The following is a 27296-nucleotide window of genomic DNA, read 5'->3' on the forward strand; positions in this document are numbered from 1 at the left end:
ATTCAGTTCATATATAGTAGGAGGGGGCATTCCAGTTTGAGTCCCAACTAGGATTTACATGTATCTGATAAACTGAACTGGTAAGTAAAGCCTTAGGGAGTGGATTTGTATAAAGTTTTTTTTCCATGGGTGGAAAAGAGTTATTGAAGGAGAAAACTAATGTGATTTTATGTGGTACCTAGGACAGAGTCTTTAAAAGGTTGGACATTAGAGTGTTTGCCTGAAATATAGGTATTCTGCTCATGTACCCCAGTCTGTTCTATGCATAGCTAGAAGTGGATGATAAAGGAGTGATGTGAGGAGATTCTGAGATGCGAGAACACAAGTAGCACTTGTTTAGTGAACAGGTGACAAAGAGTTACATAAAAGGGAAAAGCAAATATATCTCTCATTCTTTGGTATGAAGCCCATTTGGCATCAGCACTGTGAGAATCTTAAGGAATGCAGTTCCGTTGTAGTCTCCTGAGGGCTTGATGCTTTGAGCACTTTGGACCATAGCATCCTTGGCAGGTAACTATCATAACATCCTCCTGGAGAACACCCTCAAAGTGCTATTCTCAAGTGGCTTCCATGATATTATCAAGGGAGAAAAAAAATTCAACAAAAGTGTAGTGTGTGTTGGTGTGGTGGTGAGAATGCATGGAATATCCACTGGTATGCTTTGAAATGTACGGGTGACTATATTGTTAATATCAGGTCCATTGATTCTTACTCAGGGCCTAATATGAAGGAGCTCAGAAAATTTCATATTAAACAATGAAAGAAAGAATAACTAATTGCCCCAATCCTCAAGTTACAGGGGTGCTCTTCAGTGGAGGCATACTGGCATTCTGAGTGGGACATGCTTCATTTTGCAGGACTGTCTAGAACACTGCAGGACATTTAGCAACTCCAGCCACTGAGAACAGATGCCCAGAGTGCACTGCATTCTTCATTTTTGTGACCATCAAAACACATCCCTTTATTTTAAATACTCTTTGTGGAGATGCTACTCTATTGGGATGAAAAATCCTTAATCTGATGTGACTAAGCATTGCTGTGCTGCCTTGGAACCAGTATTTCCATAGGAAGCCGTAGAGCCTTAGTAGAATGGGACCTTTCCCCCACTTTATATGCTGAGTACAATGTGGCTGGGGTTTTCTCTTACTGCCTTTGCTTGCTGCTCTTAAATCTCACAGAAAGAAGTTTCACTGCCCAAATGTCCATCAATCAATGAGTTGATACATACATTGTGGCATATATATATACCATGGACTACTACTCAGCCATATAAAGGAACAAAATAATGGCATTCACAGCAAACTGGATGGAATTGGAGACCATTATTCTAAGTGAAGTAGCTCAGGAATGAAAAACCCAAACATTGTATGTTTTCACTTATAAGTGGGAGCTAAGCTATGAGGATGCAAAGGTATAAGAATGATATAATGAACTTGGGGACTCGGGGAAGGGTGAGAGGGAGTGAGGGGTGAAAGATTACACATTGGGTACAGTGTACACCACTCAGATGATGGATGCACCAAAATCTCAGAAATCACCCCTAAAGAACTTACCCATGTAACCAAAAACAACCTGATCCTCCAAAACTATTGAATTAAAAAAAATAATAAAAATTAAAAAGAAGTTCCACTGGACATCCCAGTGTGCTTGTCCAGGGCAATGAGTCTCTGCCAAGATCAACTCAGTGCTTTCCTGAGGAACCCATCTTTAGGTCCCTTGACACCACTGACTTCTTGGTCCATGTGGTCAGAAGACTGGAAACTTCATTCCATTGGATTCCAACTAGTAGAGATTTTGAAACATGGCGTCAAATTGGGAGCCAAAATATCATCTTTATTTATAGCCTAGTAGATATGAAAGATCAGGGATCTTTGGCAAAAATAGATTTGGGATCTTTTTACTTCCTCCAAGTTAAGATTAGGTCCTGCCTGTGGATCTAGCTGATCTTGCGGAACAGATGCTGAATACATGTAATTAGTGGGGAGCTTGTTGGTTCACAGGCTAGGTCATCAGCAGAACATAATGGAGAAAGAGAGGCTGTTTCCTCTTAATGCTGGGTCATTCTTCTCCTTGTAAAAACAGGTCTAAATCTATATCAGTTTTCAGGATCAGCATTAACTGCACCTCCTCTGGGGTGTAGAGAGGAGTGGAAGTATTTTTCTTCATGATCTGAGGTGTGAAGGTTAATATTGAGTGTCAATTCAGTTGAATCGAGGATGCAAAGTATTGTTCCTGGATGTGTTTGTGAGGGTGTTGCCTAAGGAGATTAACATTTGAGTCAGTGGAATGGAAAAGCCAGACCCACCCTCAATCTGGGTGGGCATCATCTAATCAGCTGCCAGCACAGCTGGAATAAAAGCAGGCAGAAGAACATGGAAAGACTAAACTGGCGGAGGCTTCTGGCCTTCATCTTTCTCCTGTGCTAGATGCTTCCTGTCCTCAACCATTGAACTGCAAGTTCTTCAGTTTTTGGACTCTTGGACTTACACCAGTGGTTTGCCAGGGGCTGCCAGGTCTTCAGCCACAGACTGGAAGCTGCACTGTCAGTTTCCCTTGTTTTGAGGTTTTGGGACTCGGACTGGTTTCCTTGATCCTCACTTGCAGATGGCCTGTTGTGCGATTTCACCTTGTGGTCATGTGAGTCAATACTCCTTAATAAACTCCCTTTCATATTCACATCTGTCCTGTTAGTCCTGTCCCTCTAGAGAACCCTGACTAATGAATACGTGATGTATGAGTATGGATAAGAAAGAAAAAAGATTACTCCCTTTAATACTTACGTGTTACTTCATTATACCATTACACTTTGCTATTTTCCTATTGTGTGATTACAAACAAGAGTCCTAAGTCTTAGAGAAGTATTTTGCATAGGCCCCCCGGCTAATAAGTGACAGAGCCTGGATTTGAACCTAAGTTTGTCTCACTCTCAAAGCTGTGTGTGTATATATATATATCATTTTGCATGTGTATGTACATATATACTTACATATATAAATATATATCCATATATGTAAATATACATATTTACATATATAAATATACATGTCTATGTAGGTATATATAGTTACACAGATGGAGCTTTTAGTTTTCAATCATCTTCAGTTGAGACCTCTTAGGATTGGAGATTCAGGCAATTTCATGCCGCAGACTCTTTAACAAGACACCAGTTGCTTGCTTCAAAGTCTATACATTATGTATTATTTGATATCTTTGCTTCAGATGGCATATTAGTTTGCTAGGGCTGCCATAATGATGTACCACAGACTGGGTGGCTTAAACAACAGACATTTATTTTCTCACAGTTCTGGAGGCCAGAGCCCAAGATCAAGGTGTTGGCAGGTTCGATTTCTTCTGAGGCCTCTCTCCTTGGCTTGCAGATGGCTGCCTTCTTGCTGTAGCCTCATATAGTCTTTCTTCTGTGTGCCTGCATCTCTGTAGTCTATGTGTACAAATTTCCTTTTTTTAATAAGGACACCGATCAGAATGGATTACAGCCCATTCTAATGGTTTCATGTTAACTTAATCACCTCTCAACACCATATCTCCAAATACAGTCATGTTTTGAGGTACTTGGGGATTAGAGTTTCAATATATAAATTTTTGGAGGTCATAATCCAGCTCATAACAAATGGGATGATATTAAAAAGAAAAGCAGAATGATTATTCATGGTCACATAGGTAGAATAGCCCATTGATACTATAGGCCATCATCCAAATTAGGGTCTTCTAGATTTTGGCTGGCATAGTGTGTGTGGGGTGTGTCTGTGTACTGGGGAAGCTAGTTAGATGGCTTAGATGAAAAAGATAGTACGGTGTGTGTGTGTGCATGCATGTGTATGTATACTGGGGGAGATATTTAGATTATTTACATGGAGAAAATAGAATGAATCAGGCAAGAGAGAAAGATGTCTTTCTGGATTATTTATTTGTATCTTATACTTACAAATAAAAATACTCCCTTGCTTCTTGAAGCTCCAAGCAATCCAACTGCCAGTTTTAATCTAGACCACTCGGTGGCAGTAAAACAGAAATGTCTGCAAGGAAAGCAGAAATCCCTTCAGAATTATAATAAGTTTTACAGACCAAGACAACTTCAGTTGTAAAACATGGTGTATCAATTGGCATATTTGCTGATCAAATCTTTACAAGGTTTGAATAGGCTCATAGATACTGGTTTCTCTAGTTTGGCCTACTCATGCTTCACGCTTCTATTTAGCATGAATGGGATGCTGGATATCTTGGAGGGATGGAAATCCAGCAAACGGTTGAAATATCAAGGCAATATGCCACTGTGATTGAGGGAAAATATACGTAGATGCTTCAATTAGATGTACTACTTAAACAAGCAGAATCTGCTGCATTCAAAGCTGAGCCATTTCCCATCCACAGCATAACCCAGGCTGGAGTTGACCAACAGTTAAAACATTTTGCCACTTGATTTTTATAAGTGGGTTCCAATTCCCTTATTATTCCAACGAGAGTGTTATTATGCAGGGATAATTTCATTTTTTTTATAAGTTGCTACTGGCTGATAAAACAAGGCTTCGTGATAAATACGCACAATTGTAGGGCACGAAGTGACATTCAAACACATCTTTCATCAAAACGTTAATTTCATGTGGTTGGTTGAAAAGAAGGCAGATTTGGTTTATGATTGTCAACACTGAACAATGGAGAAACTGAGGTCTAGGTCTTCAGTACCTTTCCCAGGGACATCTTACTGGTAAGTGGCTTAGCCCAATTGTGACTTTTCATTAGATTATAACATCCATGAGAGTAGTAGCATGCTGTCGTCATCGTCGTAATAATAACAATAATAATAATATCAGTAATAGTCCCTTTTGAATTCCCAGTTCTTAGACCAGTACGTGGTAACTGAAAGATATTAACTAAAGGTTTGATCAATAAATGCATGTATAAGTAGACCTGAGTAATTGTAAAACAAACCTGAATATTATAATGTAATTCAATTACTAAGGCTTTAAGGGCTGTGGAATTATAAAAGATAGGCCATTTAGCCTCAGGGCACTAAGCTTTTTGTGTTTTAGTCTGCTTTTTAGAATTGCTCACATTTCTCTCTCTTTTTTCACATTCCAGATGTTTATATCAGATTGCAATGTGCAATGTGGGCCTGATTTAGACAGTGTATGGAAAGGGAAGACAGGTCTCAGTATCCAACAGATTTTGGCTCTGCCCTTAATATCTGTATGACCTTGAACACACCCCTCGACATCTCTCTACATCACTGTCCTCTGAAAAATGAAAACCAGTAAGCTACCCCATAGATATGTCATGAGGATTCATTGAGATAGGTCATAAAAATCACCCAGTAGATGAGCAACAAACATGATTTTAATAAGAATTTTCAGAAGGGTGGGCAACTGAATACCCAAGCATTGAAAAGAGATATGTGAAATCTTGAATGCTGTCTTCATGAAAGATGTGCATGGAGGATAAAGATGCCATGCAGAAGGGTCTTCAGTGTGATCTTGATACTACAGGTGGCAGAGTAAGGAGATCTTTCTCAATGGTGGAAAGAAACTTTCAGGGTTTGCTTTGAAAGCAAAGGAATATTTTTCTTTAGTTACTAGCATTCAGCATATATACAAACATGATTTTAGAGCTCCACTGTCTTCACCTGCAAGTTCGAATCCTGAAAACATTTCTCCTAGTGACCAATTTCCAGACTGCTGTGTAGGAAACCATGTTGTTGTGCTATGTTTTGCTGCTTTTCCTTTGTCAAGTGACAACTTCACTGTTCATCAGAGATAAAGGAAGATAAAAATTAAGAAACAAATTTGGGAAGTGGGAGAGCTTAGGTCTTGTTATCTATTTAGACTTGCGTAAGTCTACATAGATAACTATTGACTATTGTGTTAGCAGAAGAGGATAAAAGTTAAGAATATGGTCTGGAAGTCACAAAGACATGATTGAAATTCTTGCTTCAGGTTTCCCTAAGTTTGTGATTTTGAACTAACCTCTTTAAGCCTCATATAATGGATATAAAAATGCCTACGTTGCAGGACTGAGTTATTGGACTGCTGCAATTGTATATTTTGCATGCAAGTACAGATTATGTCAGTGAATCTGATAGCTAGCATGGTAAAGACTGCTCAAGGTGTATATATCCTTGGCTGTATTGGCAGTTCGTGTCTCTATTTCCCTCTCTTCTTTCCTTTCTACCTGTCTTTCAGATCATCTGGTATATTTCTTTTCCTCTTTCCTTCTTTATCAAACGTATTTGGAGAATTAACCATATCCCTGTAGCTGAGCAATCAAAAGTTGTTTACAAAGTACTGTAACACACATTCATTTAATTTCTACATAGGTTTCATTTTACCAAACATATTCATATACACTTATTTTGTTTTATTTTAGTACATGTTGTTACATATATACACAGAAACATGCACAAATCACTAGTGAACAATAATTTTTAGAAAGTACAATGCACCTATTTAACCAGCACCAAGACCAAGAATGAAGGGCATTTCTTGTATACTTTTTGTGCTTCATCCTAGTCAAAAGTCACTGCTCTTCTCAGTTCCAGCAGCTTGAATTGGTTTTGCCTGTTTTTGAACTTAATTAAGTGGAATTGCATATTTTATTCTCTTAGGTAAGATTTATTTTACTCAATTATGTTTGCAACATTACCTGTGTTATTGCATGTGGTATAGTTTGTTCTTTATTGCTGCTGTATTGCAATTTTAAAAAATCCATTCTCCTATTAAAAAGCATTTGGGTTGTTTCCAGTTTTGGGAGGATCTATGAATTATTGTGTTTGCCTCTTGATATACAGATGAAACAGAAACACATTTATGTTGACTATATACTTAGAAGCTGAAGTCTGGGTCATAGAGTATCTGTTTTGTTAGTTTTGTTAGATAATGCCTAAAGGTTTTTCAGAGTAGTTCAAATAATATACTCTCTCCCCATCGGGTAGAAGGTAGCTCTACATACTTACCAAAGTTTGGTAATGTCTGAAATTTTATACCTAGTCTATTGGATGTTTAATGGTACTGTTTTTGATATTTCAATTTGCATTTTTCTAATGTCTAATGAAGTTGAGCATCTTTTCATATGCTTATTGACCATTTGGACATTTTCCTTTGTGAAATGCCTATTTTGGTTGTACCTTTTCTTGCTTTGTAGACTTAGGATTTTTTTTAATCTAGATATGGGTTCTTTGCTATATATAGCAAACATATTTTATTCTGTCACTTGACTTTTTCTTTTTAAAATTAATTATTTTTATTTTTTATTTTTTCCTCACCCAAAGCCTCTTGATCTGACTTTCCACTCTCTAAATACTTTTTTGGTATATAAGAGTTATTAATTTATAATTTTTAATATTATTGATTTTGTGTTCTGTTTAATAAATTTGTGTTTCTTACCCTAAGATTATAAAAGTATATTTTTTGTTTTCTTCTAGAAAATGTTCTACATTTTCATATTTAGATCTGTTTTTCACTGATAATTGTTTTTGTTATTTCTTGTTGGGAAATAATTGAGATTCACATTTTTAAATAATAATTTCCAATTGAGCCAGTACTATTTATTGCAAAAATCATTCTCAACTGCACTTCAGAGAAATAACTGTCAAAATCAATTGACCATATATTATAAATATATTCTTGAACTCTTTCTTCTGTTCTAATTATGTATCTATTGATACACTAAAACTTCAATGTCTTAATTAATGTAGATGTAAACAAGTTTTGAAAACTCTTAGGTAAATATCTCAGTATTGTCTTTTTTTTCACAATTTTCTTTGCTATACTTAGCCTTTTGCATTTCAACACACATTTTAGATACGGATGGTCTTTTTTCACCAAAGAAATAAATAATTCTACTAGGGATGTTGAGTGAGATAGTATACAGATCAATTCTGAAGGAAATTAACATTGTTATAGTGTGAGTTGTCAAATTCATGGACATGGTATATCTCTCCCTTTATTTTGATTTTCTTTAATTTCTCTCAGTAATGTTTCATAGTTGTGAGTGTGAAAGTCTTGCATCTTTCATTAATGTTTCCTAAGTATTTTGTGTCTTGGATGTTATTGCAAATGGTAATGTTTTCCAAAATTTTATTTCCATTTACTACTGTTACATAAAATCAGTTATGTAATTAATTAATCTCACTTGTTTCACTTGCTAGTTCTATTTGTATATTCATTTAGATTGCCTATTGCATACAATCATGTTATATGCAAGGGCATTTTAATTTCCTCTATAGCAATTCTTACTTTTATTTTTTTTTCTTACATTGTTATACCAGCCAAATCAACAAGTACAATGTTAAATAGAAATGGTAATATCAGGCACCTTATTTCATTCACAATTTTAGAAAGAAAGTCTTCAGTATTTCACTCTTAAATATGATATTTGATATAAGAATTTAAAAATATTATTTGTTCAATTAAGAAAGTTCACTGTATTCCAAGTTTGCAAGGAGTTTTTAGAATAAAGGGTGTTGAATTTTATTAAATACTTTCTTCTGTTGAGATTATTATATCATTTTATTCTTTATTTAATTAATGTGTTGTCTTAAATGGATGGAACTAAAAAAAAACCTGTTTGGCTTTGGTGTATTATCATTTTTGCATAACACTGGATTGGACTTATCAATATATCATTCATGATTTTTATATCGTCTCAAGAGAGAGTGCCCTGACAATAACAACCTTGCCAAGTTGTATCAGGGTTATTCTGGCCTTATAACATTAACTCACCTTTTCTATGTCTAGAAAAATTTGTGGAAGATTCATAATATTTAATTCTTAAATACATGGAAAAATTAACCAGTGAAGCTCTCTGAGCCTAGAGATTAATGGAATGTTTTAAACTATTAGAGATTTTCTTTTCTTAATAGATATAGATTATTTTCTACTTATTCTTTTGTCAGTGTAGGAGTTTCTAAAAAAAGAAATTTGGCAATTGTATGTAAACTTTAACATTTATTAACATAAAACTATTCATAAGATCCTCTCATTATCTATGTTTTCAAAAAGTTTATTTTTTTTAAAAAAGGGTGACAAATATATGTTGTAATATACTTTTTCATACCTAGTTATCATGTTTCTCTCTTCTATCAATCTTGCGAGATGTTTATTCACTTTTAATCTAATCATTTTAATTTATTTTCTCTATTGTATTTTTTCATTTCATTATTTTCTGCTTTTTATTGATCTCCTACCTTTTACTTTTTGAATTAATTAGACCACTGAGTTTTGGCTTTTTAAAATTTCTTTCAATATATGCATTTAACCCAATACACATTTGCCTCAAGAATACTTGCTAGTGGCACTTGTGGCTGCAGCTTTTACCCCAAGAAAAACAGTGTGACAAGAAGGAGGGGACAATGTTGTCAACATTCCACAATAATACTGTGATTGAAGTAGACAACAGAAATGGAAAGAAAACTAAGAAGCCATGTGTCATTGTGAATTATAATGAGAATATGAGAGCAGTGGACTCAGATGATCAGATGCTCACTTCTTTACCCAACTGAGCGCAAAAGGCACAAGGTCTGATATAATAAATTCTTTCGCCACTTTCTAAGCATTCCAGTGCTGAACTCCCATGTCCTGCTCAAGAAGGATTGCCTGGGCACACAACGAGCCATGCATAGAATGACCTTGATGGAAAGAATGTTGGAAAAGCATCACAAGGCAAGGCAGCAACGTCTTTGAGGTCCTCGGTGCTCTGCAGATGTCACATCTCTTCACCTGTCTGGAAGGCATTTCCCCAATAGCATACCACAAACATCAGGGAAACTGAATCTAACTGGTAGTTGCAAAGTTTGCTGCTGGCACAACGATGAGGATGTCAGATCATATTTTGTGCAGAATGTGATGTTCTGCTTTGTGTTGTTGGGTGCTTTGAAATTTACCACACGGAAGAGTTATTAAATAGTGATCATCATATATACTTCTGTTACATTAGGATTAGTAACAAGTTCTGTTTAGAAATAACTCTAAGAACAGTTTTTATATTTTATTTTCACATTGAAAGTCAGTCAGATTTCCTTCAGCCTCAAAGAGCATATTTATGTAAAATGAAATGAGCCACTGGCAACAAGCTGCCCATTTATTTTTTCCCTGAATGGGAAGGATACATATTTTCATCTAAGCCTAATTTAGCAGTACCCTGCAAATTTTTGTATATTATGTTTTATTATAATTCAATACAAAATATTTTCTAATTTCATTTGTGACTTATTCTTTGACACAAGGGCCATTTAGAAATATTTTGCATTATTTCTAGTCTTAGAGGTTTTTTATTTAGGATTTCGGTTATTGATTTCTAGCTATGAATCAGTGACATCAGAGGACATATTCTGTATGACTCTAATTGTTTCGGAGTTGTTGAGATGTATTTATGGTCTAGCATATGGTCAATTTTGATAAATGTTCTATGTACACTTAAAAAGAAGATGTATCCTGTCACTACTTTCATTTGCAGTAAACTAATTTGTCAATTAGTTCCAGTGTGTTATTCAAATCTTCTCTTCTTACTGATATTTTTGTCAGCCAATATGTCAATTATTAAGAGAGTTCTATTAATATTTCTATGATTGTAGATTTATTTCTTCTTTTACTTGTTTCAATTTATATTTCATACTTTGTGAAGCTATGCAATTGAGTTCATTTTAATGTGTAAAATATTTTCTTTATTTCATGAAATAGGCTTTTTAAATTTTTAGCAATGTGTTTGCCTTTAAGCCTACATTTTCTGATTTTGGAATGGCTACATAATTTTTAACGTTTGTATCATATATTTTTTAAAACTGTGGTGGTAGCTACTTAGCACTCACTCTTCTAGGATGTGTCAAAGTATTCCACTGAGTGCTTCTGAAGGCACCTCCTACAGTTGTCTTTTAATTGACTTGTGGAGCAGGCAGGAAGTGTGGGGAAGTTAGTAGTTCTCCAAACGCAATCTTCCACCACTGAGATACTGAGATATGTGTGTTTCGGGATAAATACCCCAGCTTCCTAATGCCTCAGTTGAGATGACTGTGATGTATATATCACCTCTCAGTGGTTTATAGCAAGATTCGGTTACAGTTGCCTGAAGAATTAAACTGTTCATTAGGGCATCCTGTATTCCTTCCTTTCTCTGTCTGATTTTCCCTCTCCCCTGCATATGATCTGGTCATCACCTGATACTTGACTATAGTGCTTGCACTCAAATTCCTTTGTCAGAGCCTGCGTCTCTGGAATTCCAGCATAAGAAGCTATCCTTTTACTCACTATCTGTCTATGTCTTTGCATTTAAACAGTGTTTCTTACAGGGAACATACTGTTATGTTTTGTTTTATCCAATTTAATAATCTTTGTCTTTAATTGAAATGTTTAGTCCAATTATATTTAAATGCATTAACTAGCATATTTATGTGTTCTACTTTCTCTATTATGTCTATTATTTTACTACTTTGACTCAACTAATTATTCATTTTTTATCAGGGTTTTAGTGGATATCCTAAAAATTACAAAAAAATTCTTAACTAATTAAAGTCTAATATAAATTAGTCTTTTACCACTTTTTGGACCTTGCTAACAATTAAAACATTTATATCATGTTTGCTGTCCTTCTGATGTTATCATGTGAAGCAATATAACACATACATATAAGATTTCAGATAACATTCTTACTGTTTTGTACAGACAATATTTATTTAGGTTTACCTACTTATATAGCTTTTTTCATCTCCCTTAATTATTTTCTACATTTTTCATTTCATTGTCTGGGATGATTTTCCTGCTGTCTAAAGAACTACCTTTAGCATTTCTTATTGTGGTTCTGTTGATAACAAATTTTCTAAGAACTTGTTTCTTTGCGTGTATTTTTGCTTTGCTTTTTTCTTCTTTCTGTAAGTAATATTGAGGATTAACTTACGTTCAAGAGCACAAATTTTAAATGTTCAGCTTGAATTATTACATGTGTACTACTGAAGTCAACGTTTTGAACATATATAGCACTCCAGTAAGCCCCCTCATATTTCCCACAGAAGTAACTCCTATTCTGTATTCTCCTACCATGAGTTAATTTTGTCTGTTACTGAATTTCATATAAATGGAGTCATGTAATATGTGTATATTTTTTCTGGCTTCTTTTACTCAACCTTAGGACTGTGATATCCATCTACATTTTATAAATAGAAGTAGTTTATTTTTCTTTATTGCCATGAGGTATCTTGTCATATAAGTATAAAACAATTTACATATTCATTCTATTATTGATAGACACTGGTTGTTTTTCAGCTTTGGCTATTAAAAATAAACCTGTGATGACCAGTATTGTACATATTTTTTGGTAGGACATAAATAGTTATTTCTGTGGGTACCAAGCCTAGCTTTCAGCTTAAGCGGAACTTTTTTACTGATTTTGGATTTGGAGATTGATAGCTATTTCCTTTCACTACCTTAATGATAACATTTCTATAGTCCTAAAGCTTCTACAGTTTCTGAAAAGCCATCAGATTTCCTGATCCTTTGAAAGTAAATGTTTTTCTTCTAGCTGCTTTAATGTTTCTGGTTTTAGATTTTAGTAGTTTTACTATGATATTCCTAGGTGTGGTTTTCTTTATATCAATACTGCCTTAATCTGAGGCTTAATGTCTTTTATAAAGTTTTGAAAATTTTTAGCTGTAACTTTCAAATGTTGGCTTTGACTTTTTCTTTTTCTGCCTGCTTTACATAACTCTAATATATATACATATATAATATATATATATAGAACTATATATACTATGTATAAATTACAATACAAACTAAACCTTTTAATTATCTTATACATATCTCATAATATTTTCTAATTTTTCCAGCTACTTTGTTCTTCTTTCTTTAGCTTGAATTAGTTTCTATTAACCTAATTCCTGTTTCACTGTTATGTCCATATTAAATTCTTAATTTATATTATTATATTTCTTAGCCATAGAATTTTATCTTATTTTTATAGGTTTCTGTTCACTGATTGCATTCTCTATCTTGTTGTCTATTTGTCTGAAACATATTACTCACAGTTATTTTAAAGTTTATGTCTGATAACTCCCGAAACTAGGTCATCTCTGGTTCTTTTCTATTGTTTTTATTTTTCTCTTAGTCTTGCCTGTTGATTTGTCTTGTATGTATGCTTAATTGAATGCCAGACACTGTGTATAGAATCTTTTTTTTTAGATGGAGAATTGCTCTGTCACCAGTCTGGAGTGCAATGGCACAATCTCAGCTCACTTCAACCTGTGCCTCCCAAGTTCAAGTGATTCTCTTGCCTCAGCCTCCCGAGTAGCTGGGACTACAGGTGTGTGCCACCATGCCCAGCTAACTTTGCATTTTTAGTAGAGAGGGGTTTCACCATGTTGGCCAGATGGTTTTGATCTCTTGACCTCGTGATCTGACTGCCTCGGTGTCCCAAAGTGCTGGGATTATAGGTGTGAGCCACTGTGCCCAACCTGTGTATAGGAATTTATGGAATCTCTGAGTGATGTCATTTTCCTCCAGAGTGAATTCCTGATATCCTCAAGACAGTAAATAGAGGACAGGTCACTTTAATACAGTCTAGGACTGAGACGACTAGAAGCTTGGTTGCAACTTCAGAACGCTTCCATTTACCTCTATTGTGTCCCATATCTAGAGTGTAGCCTTCCAGGACATTATTTATTTGATTCCTACATTACTTCAGCTAGGATTTCTTTGCTGCAAGTAAAAAAAAAAGTAGCTTGGACAGAATAAATTTATCATCCAGAGATAGGATGGTTCTTGGGCTACTAACTCATAGACTTGTTCTGTCATTGAGCCACTGATCTACCCTGACTTCTCTGAAATTATCTTGGTTTTATTTTCATGACTCTCTATGGCTGCTGTAGTTTCAGGTATCTCATATAGCTGACTATATCCTGAGGAAGGAAAGTGAAGTTTATCTGCAAGGGGCTCTATATGAGAGTGAATAATCCATTTGCTAGAGACCTCTTTCCCCTGAAGTCTTGCTTTCATATGCCTCTTTGTCGAGAATTTTGTCACATACTAATGCCTAGACCAGATTCTGTCAGAGGAAGTGGAGGTGACCATGTTTGGCTTAGACTGATCATGAATTTCCACTTAAGCTTGGTGAGGATTCATTTCTCTGAATATGTAGCTAGGGTAAATATGAATACCTAAGCAAATTTGGGGCTTGATTAACTAAGAAAGAGGGAATAATAGGTATCTGTCACAAAATGAAATAGCTGTTAGTCACATACAGTGATTCTATGTGAGATATATGGCCATCTGTTTAGTTTTAATTAGGAAGATTCTCTAAGTCAAAGAGTTTAAAAACCCAGCACAAGGTTAAGTATAGAGAGGTAAAATCTGTATTCAAACAAGTATTTTCTAATTCCAAATTTAGGGCTCTTAATTATGCCCTACAGTCTTCTTATTGGGATATATGTTTCAATTTTTATAATTATTCATACAAATTGAAGTAGACAACACAATCTTTATTCTGGCTTTGCAAGACCTCAACAGATACATTACAAATGGTCAGTCAGGGTGAGAATGTTGTGTGGAGAGTGTTACTTACCTATAGATTTAGGATTGCCTAAGACCTTAATTTATATGTATGTATGGCCATTCCTCAATAAGTAATGGACATAAGCCACCTAAGGTCTAGGCATTATAAGGTGTTGCTATGCAGCTGAAACCACAAGGGACCTATTAGATTTTTCACTTCCATTAGCAAATATGATTTGTGTCCACTCTCCATTGCCATTCATAATATTGAGTTCCACCCTACTTATACGTTCCCTCTCAGCTTCAGCTGAATGGTTTTAACAAGAATGTGTTTCTTTGAGGAGTACCCTTAGAGTGATGGATTAGCAGCCCTGATAGCATTTACTAAGTTGGGAGCACATTAGCTATTTTCATTTCTCTCCTCCAGAATGGAGGTGGAGAGCTCTGCCATTAGAACTGGAGACTGGGCAGCTCTATGACAAAGCAGCTGCAACCACCACAAGTGCAGCCCTTGAGAGTAGCTCATGCCATGAGGTCAGAGGAACAGCATTTTATGTTCCTTTGTAGAATAAACAGAATATTTTTATGAGAAACAAATCTTCCATCTATGATCCTGTTCCCATTAGTGGGTCAAGGCAAGAGCAAACCAGAGAGACTTAATTTACTTAGGAGACATTCAGTATAAATACTATATTCCCTTGTGTGATGCTCTTGTTCTGTTAGCCTTAATACGTGCAAACAAAGATGACTTACTCAAAGTTTTGATATGCCCAAAGACCATACTTATAACATGGTGTTCCTTTTACGCTGGGTGTCAAGAAGATCCAGAAAGTCTGCATCAACACAGCATGTATTTTCACTCCACTAAACTACTATACAATCTGTAATTGTTAACCCCACAAGTTTGAAAGTTTACCTTAACATTTGTAGGAAGCAGATGGTTTCCATACACTGCCAACCTGTTGTTCCCAAAGTATTTTCCAAGAATTGTTTTCCAACCACAGTCACTAGCATAATTAACCTTTCTATGGATTGAATAAACAAGAAAATGGTCACAAATCTGTAAGAAAGACAAATGTACCATGCAAAACGTAGCCTCAGAACAAGCTCCAGGACACACACGAATAACCACACACGAATAACCACACACAGTGTGATGCATGATCCACTTTTGGTATTTTTTTCCAGTAATCTCTATTCTTTTCCCATTTCCTCCCCCAATTTCATAGCATACCTTCCCTAGGTAAATGTGCTCACATTTACCTAATTTTATCTGCAGCCATGGATTTGTCTGGGTCCTGAGGTTTTTTTGTTTTGTTTTGTTTTGTTGTTGTTCTATCTGTGGATTTCCTTCACCACAACCTTCCTGGCCTTTTCAACTCTCTTCTTTGCCTTGTTTCTGATATTAATGTCTTGCTAATTTCTCTCTCTCTCTCTCTCTCTCTCTCTCTCTCTCTCTCTTTCTCTCGTTTACATTCCACTGTTTCTATTGATTTTTTTAACTTTTTTTTTGGAAACAATTATAGATTCTTAGGAAGTCACACAAAAAAATACAGAGAAGACTCATGCTTGCCTTTCATCTAGTTTATTTCCCAGTGGTTACATCTTGCATAAGTATACTACTGCAATATAGAAACCAGGAAATTGACATTGGTACAATCCACAAAGGTTTTTCAGGTTTTATCAGTTTTTCTGCACTCATTTGTGGGGGGTGTGTGTGTGTGTGTGTGTGCGTGTGTGTGTGTGTATTCTCCTGAGTTTCAAAGGGGCAAAATTTTTAGCCTTCTGCTTGATTTCAGAATGGCTCAGAGTCAGATTCAATAAACATTCATTAAGAGTATGTATGAGAAAATCTCAGATAATTAACATGAGCTTTTTCAGTGGATCTGCTCATTAACCCTTTCTAGAGGAGATTATATTATTCATAATATCTGTGATGAATTAAACAAGCTTCGGAGATGTTAAGTGATATTCCCAAGGTCATCTAAATAATGGCCAGAACTGAAGTCCAGTGCCCACCATGTGGCTCACCTATTCCTGCAGCCTCTGTGCAGATCTTAACTTCTGTTTTCATGTACTTTATTGCTATGTTTTGAAAGTTTGTGCTCTCCAAAACTCATGTTGAAATTTGATTGCCATTGTGACAGTATTAAGAAGTTGAACCTTTAAGAGGTTATTAGGCTATGAGAGCTCCACTCTCTTGGGTGGTGTTGATAACATTATAAATGGGCAAATTTGGTCTCATCTTACCCTGTCTTTGCTCTTCTGCCTTCCATCATATGATGCCACAGCAAGAAGGCCTCATGCCCTTATGCTGCTGTCTTAATCTTGGACTTCCCAGACTCCAGAACTGTGAGCCAGTAAATGTCTGCTAATTATAAATTACTCAGTTTTGGGTATTCTGTCAGAGCAGCACAAAATGGACTAAAATATCCATTCACAGCCTGAAATAGACTGAGCTTCTGTAGTGGCCTCCTACCTTTTAGCGTCCCTGATTGCTGATTCATAGCTTAGACTTGTATCTCACCAGTGTGCTCTTTGCTTCTTTAATGCTGACATCTGATGAGGTTCAAGACGTCTAATGACCCATGGTGGTATTTTAAGTGTGGCTTAAACATTGGGAGCAATTTACAAGGCTCTTCCACACAGGTAGTTTGTTGATCCCCCAGCATCTTGAGGTAGGTAGCGTTGATATTTCCATGCCAGTTTTATAGATGAAGTAATTGAGATTGAAATGATACAATTCAGAATGTTATCCAGAGATGGAGCCTGGAATAAAACTCAGGACTTTTGATTCCTGGTCAATGTTCTTCATAGTGTTTCACATCATAGTGTGGTAGGATATTTTTCTCTCTGTAATCATAAGTACAATTTACTGAGCATCTTCTGTGTGTCATGAACTACGCTAGACTTTTTTACATACATTGCCTCAGTTTGTTCTCACAGCAGTTCTACAGGGTTATTATTATTATCCCTATTTTACATAGGAGGATACATGCTCAGAGAGCAAAAGTGACTTACTATCAGGCACAGAGTTAGCAAGTAACAAAACCAGAACTAGAATCTGAGGCTGCCTGAATCACAATCTGAACTTTTAATCTATACTTCTTGCCTTACTTTTTATTTTCTATATTTTGAGACAGGGTCTGGTTCTGTCAACCAAGCTGGAGTACGGTGGTGTGATTTTGGCTCACTGCAGGCTCCCCTCCCGGGCTCAAGCAATCCTCCCACCTCAGCCTCCTGAGTAGCTGAGACTACAGGTGCATGACACCATGCCCAGCTAATTTGTTTTTAATTTTTTGTAGAGTCAGGGTTTCATTATTTTGATGAGGCTTGTCTTGGTCTTCTAAACTCAAGCGATCCATCCATCTTGGCCCCAAAGTGCCAGGATTACAGGCATGAGCCACCGTGCCCAGCCACTTCTTGCTTTAAAGTAAACAAATAATTGTGTAATTTTCTTCAAGACAAACAGCAAAACAGAAAAGCTCAAATAGTGTGATATAGGGCAGAGATTGCAAACTGTGCATTAAATATGAACTACTTATCAATATTTTAAAAGTGAGAGATTTCATATAAAAATCTGGATTTTTAGCTTTTTATGGTAAGCCAACACAACTGGCCACAGAGTCTTGGTCAGCCCCTAAGTCTATGCTTTCTGGTCTGCCACAGTTCCCTGCCAGCCTCCTCCCTCATGTCTCTACATCCTACAGGCATGTGGGTTGTTGGTGACTCTTCATATAGTCACCAACAACCCAATTTGGAGTCAAAGTCCTGGATTTAAATCACAGTTCCAGCATTTCCTGTGAGCCTATGATGGTCTTAAAACATAATCACGGGTTCCTTGACATTTCTTCCCAACTAATGATAGACAATTTTTCCCCAACACTATAAAATTAAGAAAAACATAATAGAGGTTTTGCTTTCTCCCCTTGAATTTGTGTGAACTTTTGACTTCTCTGATTAATAGAATATGAGAGAATTATAACATGAACCTCAAGCTTAGATCACAAATGTCATGCGGTAGTACTATCTTTTGGAACTAAGCAGAACACTACCAAGTTCATTGGAACACTATCTTTTGGAACTAATTTGGGACCACTGTTCTTGAGAGGCCATGTGGCAATACTCTAGTCTAAAGTTTCAGCTGATTCCAGTCTTCCAGATATCCCAGCCAAGGCACAAGACATATGAATGAGACCGTCCTTGGTCCTCTAAATCAGTGCATCTGCCAGGTGAATACCACCGAGAGATTACAATGCTACCTGGAGCAGAAGAGTCACACAGCTGAGCCAGGCTCAAATACTTAACTACAAAATCATGAGATATAATAAGATAGTTTTTGTTTGAAGCTACTAAGTTTTGAGATAGTTTTTTTCTCAGCAATAAATTAGAAAAAATCCTTAAAACTCTATGTGCCAATATGAGAATGTATAAAATAGAATGAACAGTAGTAGCTGTCTTGACCCCTTCACACAGTTAAAAGTGGGAGGGCGGCCGGGCGCGGTGGCTCAAGCCTGTAATCCCAGCACTTAGGGAGGCCGAGGCGGGTGGATCACGAGGTCAACAGATTGAGACCATCCTGGTCAACATGGTGAAACCCCGTCTCTACTAAAAATTACAAAAAATTAGCTGGGCATGGTGGCGTGTGCCTGTAATCCCAGCTACTCAGGAGGCTGAGGCAGGAGAATTGCCTGAACCCAGGGGGTGGAGGTTGCGGTGAGCCGAGATTGCGCCATTGCACTCCAGCCTGGGTAACAAGAGCGAAACTCCGTCTCAAAAAAAAAAAAAAAAAAAAAAAAAGTGGGAGGGCTGGGCGTGGTGGCTCACGCCTGTAAACCCAGCACTTTGGGAGGCCGAGATGGGTGGATCATGAAGTGAAGAGATCGAGACCATCCTGGTCAACATGGTGAAACACCGTCTCTACTAAAAATACAAAAAATTAGCTGGGCATGGTGGCGCGTGCCTGTAATCCCAGCTACTCAGGAGGCTGAGGCAGGAGAATTGCCTGATCCCAGGAGGCGGAGGTTGCGGTGAGCCGAGATCGCGCCATTGCACTCCAGCCTGGGTAACAAGAGCGAAACTCCGTCTCAAAAAAAAAAAAAAAAAAAAAAAAAAAAGTGGGAGAAACAAATCAAAGAATGAATTTAACAACATATTGTATACTATTAAGTGCTATCTAGATAAGGTTATTAGGATAATTGTAAGAGCCTCATAGCTTTGTGACAGTTTAAGCCTTCTTTCAAAGAGGATACAAAATTGCAACTCAAAAAGGAAGAGTGAACAGGTTATAGATTTTAATTAGCTGTGTGTCTTGGTAAATGGTCCTGTAGCAGCATAGCCTCATGTTCTTCTATCAGCATGGCCTTTGCAGCATGCAGTGGCCCCACCTTTTATGTCGGCAGAAATGGAGGACATACAGTCAGGACTCAAATGAAACTTTGTGACTTCCAGCTATGTTGAAACATTAAAATAACCAGAATGAGGGCTGGATGGAAAGTCAGCCAAGCTGATTTTACTGATTAATGAGTTAGTGTCGGGAAGAGAAATCAGGTCACTCTGTAGGACTAAGTATAGAGAAAGTTGGGCAGAGAGCTTTAACCAATTGGCTGATTAAAAGTCCTGAGATGGCTGGGCGTGGTGGCTCATGCTTATAATCCCAACACTTTTAGAGGCTGAGATGAGTGGATCACTTGAGGTCAGGATTTCAAGACCAGCCTGGCCAACATGGTGGAATCCTGCCTCTACTACAAATATAAAAAGTAGCTGGGCATGGTAGTGGGTGCCTGTAATCCCAGCTACTAAGGAGGCTGAGGCGGGAAAATTGCTTGAGCCCAGGAGGCAGAGGTTTCAGTGAGCTGAGATCACGCCACTGAACTCCAACCTGGGTGACAGAGCAAGATCCCATCTCAAAAAGAAAAAAAAGACAATTTTATTTGTTTTTTATTCAACACATTTTCTTTTTCTTGAGACAGTGCCTTACTCTGTTGTCCATGATGGAGTGCAGTGGTGGAACCATAGCTCAATGCAACCTTGACCTCCCAGGCTCCAGCAAGCCTCCTGCCTTAGCCTCTGAAGTAGCTGGAACTATAGTTATGTGCCACAACACCCAGCTAACTTTTTAAATTTTTCATAGAAACAGAGTCTTTCCATGTTGCACAGGCTGGTCTGGAACTCCTGGGCTCAAGCCATCCTCCTGCCCTAGCCTCCCAAACTGCTGGGGTTACAGATGTGAGCCACCGTGCTGGGCCCAGCAAATTTCTTTAAAGCACTTTTGGTTGTGATAAGTACCTGTAAATGGTGACAAGTTCAGGCTCTGGCTTTCCTCTGCTTCTTCCTACCTCTGGTGGCTGTTGCCTGTAGACTGTTATGTTGCCTAGGGTGCTCCCTTAACTCAGTTAGTGAGATATCTCCTACTCCTTCTGATTTCTGCTCACATATCACCTCTACACCCTTACCCAAGCCCACAAATTAGTTGAAGTTTCTCTGTCATAACTTGTGTGGGTCTCTGTGTGTTTACATCACTATATTTATTACAGTGTCATTCATGTTTAGTAAGGAGTTGTAGCCTCATACTGCGTAGCCTCTGATATACAGTGTAGCTACTACATTTTCAGTAATGAATCTGATCCTTCCATGGAGTGGCCACTCTGCTGGCTTAGCAGGCAAACTCCACTTTAATCTGTCTCATCACAGTATGTCTCCTGCTGCCAGTGTGGAGACTTGTGCATTATACATTCACTACTAGTTTAAAGGGCCAGTCATTCCAAATGCCTCCTTCACTCCACACTCACAATGGTGTCCAGGTAGTTTCAGGAGCAGAGTTGAGTGACTTTATGACTTTGGAGGGAATGTGGTCTCTGCCCAGGAGCTCATTCTTGGCTGTGGGCTGGTTAGTCCCTGTACACTGTGTAGTGCACATGGCATACTCTGAAGTATACTGTATAAACAATTTAGTTTTCCTTTTTTTTTGTCGAATAGAAGAGTGGTTAAGAGCATTTACTTTGGAGTCAAGTTGATTTAAATTCCAATCTTTACTCTGAATCGTATTAATAGTGTTCTTTAACTAAACATTTTACTACCCTAAGCTTCAGTTTGTTTATCTTAATAATGGATATATTAATAGCTATCACTGGCTTTAATTAAATAATTAGCATAGTAGAAAACACATAATTATTCTCTTTCCTTTGCTTCTTTTTAGCTACTTGTAATTATTAGGTTTCTTTTATTGTAGAAAGTTTCTTCATTGCATATCCTGGAGTCACATTCTTAATCTCTAATCTCTCCCCTTTTCCCAGGAAAATTTAGCGATCCTGGGTTCTGTATACTCAGGGTGATAAGATGTATGGTGGGGATTTGGGACAAAAGAATGCTCATTCTGTCAGAAGCAGCATGTTGCAGTGAAATAAGTGCAAGTCTTGAAATAAGGAATCTGATACTTGCAGGATTTCATGGATGCCTCTCGCGGCCAGGAAACTTCAGGTCCAACCAGCATAATACAACAGTCTTCAAGAAAAGAGTTGCCTGAGACAGCAACGGAGATGAAACAGCTTGCTTACGGCTCTTAATCACATTAGCTTGTCTAGCAAGAGGACACTCTCTTGACTATTCCATATATACCTTCTGCTGTGTATTACAAAAATTTCAGATTCCAGATGTTTCCAATTTGCTGGTTGGGGTGTGATTATGTGATACCTTTGTCTAAGGTGCTCAGCAATCTCCCTGGAGGCAGATAATTTGTTTCATTCACTCTGAAGATTGTTTGGAAAAAATAACATTCAGACGTCCGTCTATATCTGACACGCCCAAGAGGTCTGCAACTTCTCCAATGGTGCCTTTAAATGCTGTTAATGTTGTGATAAACACAAACTCAGCAGGGACCTTGTCCTTCCAGGGGACAACCTTTCTATAGTTTTAGATTGTTGAGTGTTTGAACCTCTCTGAGAGCCCAAGAAAGATCAAGGAGAATAAAGATCATAGAGAATGATCACTCCTTTCTAATTGGGCCGAGGAGTTTCTGGGCAGATTACTATGCTTCAGGAGTCCCTGAAGTTGTTTTTAATGCATATGAATTCAGAATTACATCACACAGTATGAGCTATAAAAAATACTTTGTTAGTAATAGTTATGAATTCAATGTATGTCTTTTGTTGTTTCAGTTTGGATTCCACAATCAAATCCATATAAACGTGGTTAATTCTCATCCATCTTTCAAGACCCGCTTTTCGCTCCTTCTCTAAAAACCCTTGCCTAAGACAGCTGAGCAAAACTAGTCACTTTACCTGTGTGGGTCTACTCTTTGTAGCACAGACTTTGACTACAGAATGGCGAGATAGCATTTGTTTATATACTGTTTTCCCTTACTAGATGGTGAGCTTCTCCTAGGTAAAAGCCATGCCTGATTCTTCCATTATATCCACTGCCTGGCACTGGAGCTGATAGAAAGAACATGCTTAATAAGTAGTTGGATAAATACCTATTTATAAGTCTTTTAAGAGACAGACATAGAAGCACTAAAGACTTAAAAGACAGATGAAAGAAAGGGGAATTTATTCTGCATTTATTGAATGCCTCATATATATAAGGCACATAACATAGAACAATTTATTTGTTCTTCATAGCACCTTTTAGAAAAAAGAAAGTATTTTTGTTCTCACTTCACAGAGTGGGAACTGAAGCTTAGAAAGTATAATAGAAACAGGAATTGGTGAATTAAAAATTTGATTTCAAATCTGTCTTTTTCTTTTTTCTTTTAATAGTATAATTTCCTATTTCTCAGTGAGATTGGATCCTATGGTTTGTCTCTGCCCCCATTGAACAGAATTTCTGGAAGTCTGACTTGCTCTGTTCTATTTGTCAGGAGGTAATGGTTAGCTATATATCAGTTACCAGGTCTACCTCTACCCAGTGAATTCCTGGCTACTTCCAGGAAAAATAGACAGACTATGAAGACTCTAAGAACTTGATTAGCACTGAGCATGAGAGGAATGTAAATAGAAACCACAATGAGATACCATCTCAAACCAGTCAGAACAGCAATTATTAAAAAGTCAAATGATAACAAATGCTGGCAACTTATACACTGTTGGTTGGGAGTTAAATTAATTCATCCATTGTGGAAAGCAGTATGATAATTTCTCGAGGAGCTGATAAACAGAACTACCATTCAACCCAGCAATGGTAGTTTTAGTTCTACCAGCAATCTCTGGTATATATCCAGAGAAATATAAATCATTCTATCAGAAAGACACATGAATGTGAATACTTATTGCAGCACTATTCTGAATAGCAAAGACATGCAATAAACCTAAATGTCCATCAATGACAGATTGTATAAAGAAAATATGGTAAATATACACCATGGAATACTATGCAGCCATGAAAAATAAAGAGATCATGTCTTTTGTGGGAACATGAATGGAGCTGTAGGCAATGGTCCTTAGCAAACTAATGCAGGAACAGAAAACCAAAGACCATACATCCTCACTTATAAGTGGGAGCTAAATTATAAGAACTTATGAAGACAAAGAAGGAAACAACAGACATTAGGATCTACTTGAGTGGGGAGGGTGGGAGGAGAGAAAGGAGAAAAAAGATAACTATTGGGAACTGAGCTTAATACCTGGGTGATGAAATAATCTGCACAACAAACCCTCATGGCACCTATTTGCCTATGTAGCAAACCTTCACAGCTACCCCCAAACCTAAAACAAAAGTTAAAAAAAAAAAAACTTGATTAGGCTTTGCTTGCTATCAGGTAGAGGAACTGCACTTAAATTGCATTTTTTAAAAAAGCTTTGTTAATGTATAACTGGCATAAACTACACACATTCAAGGCTATAATGTGATAAGTTTTAATGTGTATATATATATTCATGAAAAAAATCATTACACTCAAGATAATGAACTATCTGTTATTTCCCACAATTTTCTCATGTCCCTGTCTAGAACCACAAAGTTGAATAGAAGTGGTGAGAACAAACATTGTTGTCTTGTTCTCCATTTTAAAGGAAAACATATAATCTATTACCGTTATGTATAATGCTAGCTTTAGGTTTTATGTAGATGCCTGTCATCAGGTTAAGGATATTCCATTTTATACCTAGCTTTTTTTTTTTCTAAAGTGAGGGTTGAATGTTAGATATTTAAAATAGTTAATTTTTCCTAGTCTATTGAGATGATTATACCGTTTTCCTTGTTAGTCTGTTAATATGATGAAGTACTCTCAAGAATCCTCTATGATTATATGTTACTTAAATAATTGAGTCTATCTTAGTAAAATTCTAGTATTGCCTGTGACATTGTAATCCCAAGACTAATAACTAAACATGGTGTAAATCTATGGTATCTTAAGTAGCGTGGCTAATCCATAATTATGAGATACCTAACCAAAGTTCTTCCCATGCAAACAAATAACATGGATTTAAACATTTTTTGTTATTTTACATAAAATACAACTTATTCCTGATTCTATACCATTCAGTGTTTTTTTAAATATAAAAACGTGGGTCCATACAAACACTCCTAAAACAGTTTTCCCTAATGATGACCCCTCCCCCTGTCAAAATTCCCTTGCTCTGTTTCTTTTGTACAAGCCTATTATTCCTCCTCCAACCCTGGCAACCACAGATTTGTTCTCCACTCTTCAGTTTTGCCTTTTCCTAAATATTCTATATATGAATTCACACAGTATACCATCTTTTGAGACTGGCTTCTTTGATCTAGTAAATGCATTTTTTTTCTCATTAAACTTTTTTAATGGGTCTCAAAATTCTGTGACGTAAATGCATTTGCAATATGTTAATGCATTATCAGAAGCTTGGGAGCACATTTTCCTACCAGTTATCTGAAAGGAAAAGAAAATAATCTGTTGGGAATGTGGTATATTTAATAAAAGTAAATAGAAGCAGATATTTAATTTGCTGTAGTACAAAAACCACATTTTTCCATCAATATGTAAGAAACAAAACAAATAAACTGAACTCTTTCGTCCAAAAGGTGACAACATCTTTCAATGACATAAGCAGGTGTGACCTACAAACAGATCTAAGTCTTTACCACTGTTTCTATCTACATTCTGTCTTTATTTTGTGTGTGTTTTGCATACCCAGTAATAATTCATTAAATTCTTGCTCTGTGAATTAGGTGGGTTTAGATAGCATTGTTGTATGTGTAACCTATACGGTAATGAGAGAGAAATAGTTAAACAGAGATGGAGTAGGTGGGGTCAGATTTCATGAATGGATTTTCACTTCTCTCAGTAGTGAGAGATAATTTTCAGCTTAGGCCTCCATTGGTGGATACTTTGAGAGAACGTGCAGTGCTGGACAAGAGCAGCAGGGGCCCTGGATGAAGACAACAGCTTGGACCAAAGAAGGAAAAGGAGAGATAGAATCGATCTCATTCCCTTATCCATTTCACTCTCGAGGTTTTCACTAACCCTTTGGGGAAGTTAACTGGGACATAAATATCAGGTTTCTACTGTATCATACATATAATTGATATGTATTATGTTTCTGTTAACCATATCACAAACTGTATGTTCTCAGTCCATGAAGGAGGTTCGACTCTCAACTTAAGCTGTTGCTGTCTCTATGAGGTCCTGAGTAAATAAAAAGCTATTTGGATCTTTTTGAAGACTGACAAGTACATCTCAGGAGAGGCATTCACAATCACACTACAAGTCATATCTGACCTATAGTCAGGAAACCCCCAGAATAGTGTTGGGTGTGGAGGGTGAGCCCTGCACTGAGTTGGGAGGTTGACATTCACAGCACAGGGCGTCTTGGAAAGTAAAGTTCTCTCCTCCTAGACAGCAAGGAACAGATTACTAAGCAAAAGCATCCCAAACTTACAACAAAAGCTGCCAGGCACTCATTCACAGCAAATGTCAGACTCCAGACACCAACTGCTAATGTGTTACAAAATGCTGATTAGGGATTACTGAAGCTGCCTATAAACTTTCTATTACCATTATTTTAAAAAGTCAGAAATGAATTGATTCTAATTCCACCAACAGTTTATGTTTTTCTTACAAATTTCACATCTGTGAATGTCAGCATTTATAAAATTTAGATGAGAGATATATTTAAAGTGAAGGCACTTAGGAAGAAGGAACCAGGTATTTAATAGCTAAAACCATCAACTTTAGATCATATATACTGCATTAATTCTGGAATTGATTTATACAAAGTACATAAAAATTATACCTCCAAACTGGGTAAGTTCTTTGCGGATAGAATTTTATTCCTGTTTGGTAATTGGTTTATACCAAGTCTCCAGAACAGTCTAGGCACAAAATAAGATCTCAATAAATATCGGCTGAATTGATTTAGACCAGAAAATAAAGTAAAAATACAAACCGTATGAATCAGAAGGTTTGTATGGTTGCTATGGTTGGATGAGAAATTTGACTCTGAAGTTTCTAGAAGCTAACATTAAAATGAAATTACACCTAATTATATAGCTTACATTGTCAAATAAGAGAAAGGATACCAATTCATGATGGGAAATTAAGCTTTCCTAGGGCTAAACTCTACAAGAATACCTATTGTGGGAATTCATAAGAAGCAGTGGTGAGTTTTTAGAGTAATTTGTATAGTGTCTGTGAAAGCTGAGAGCATAACCTTAACACATCAGAGATAATCATGAAATGGATTCAGATAATGTTCTTTCTGTTATAAGATGGGAGAAGGGGACAGCAGGGAGCAATACATAGAATTGTACAGGTAGAGAAAACCCTACTGTGGCTGAAAAAGTTGGGTTTCTCAGAAATATAAATTGTTTCCTTTTTTCTAAGAAAAGTCATTTCTG

This window comes from Callithrix jacchus, chromosome 7 (genome assembly GCF_049354715.1).
Source record: "Callithrix jacchus isolate 240 chromosome 7, calJac240_pri, whole genome shotgun sequence".
NCBI lineage: Eukaryota > Metazoa > Chordata > Mammalia > Primates > Cebidae > Callithrix > Callithrix jacchus.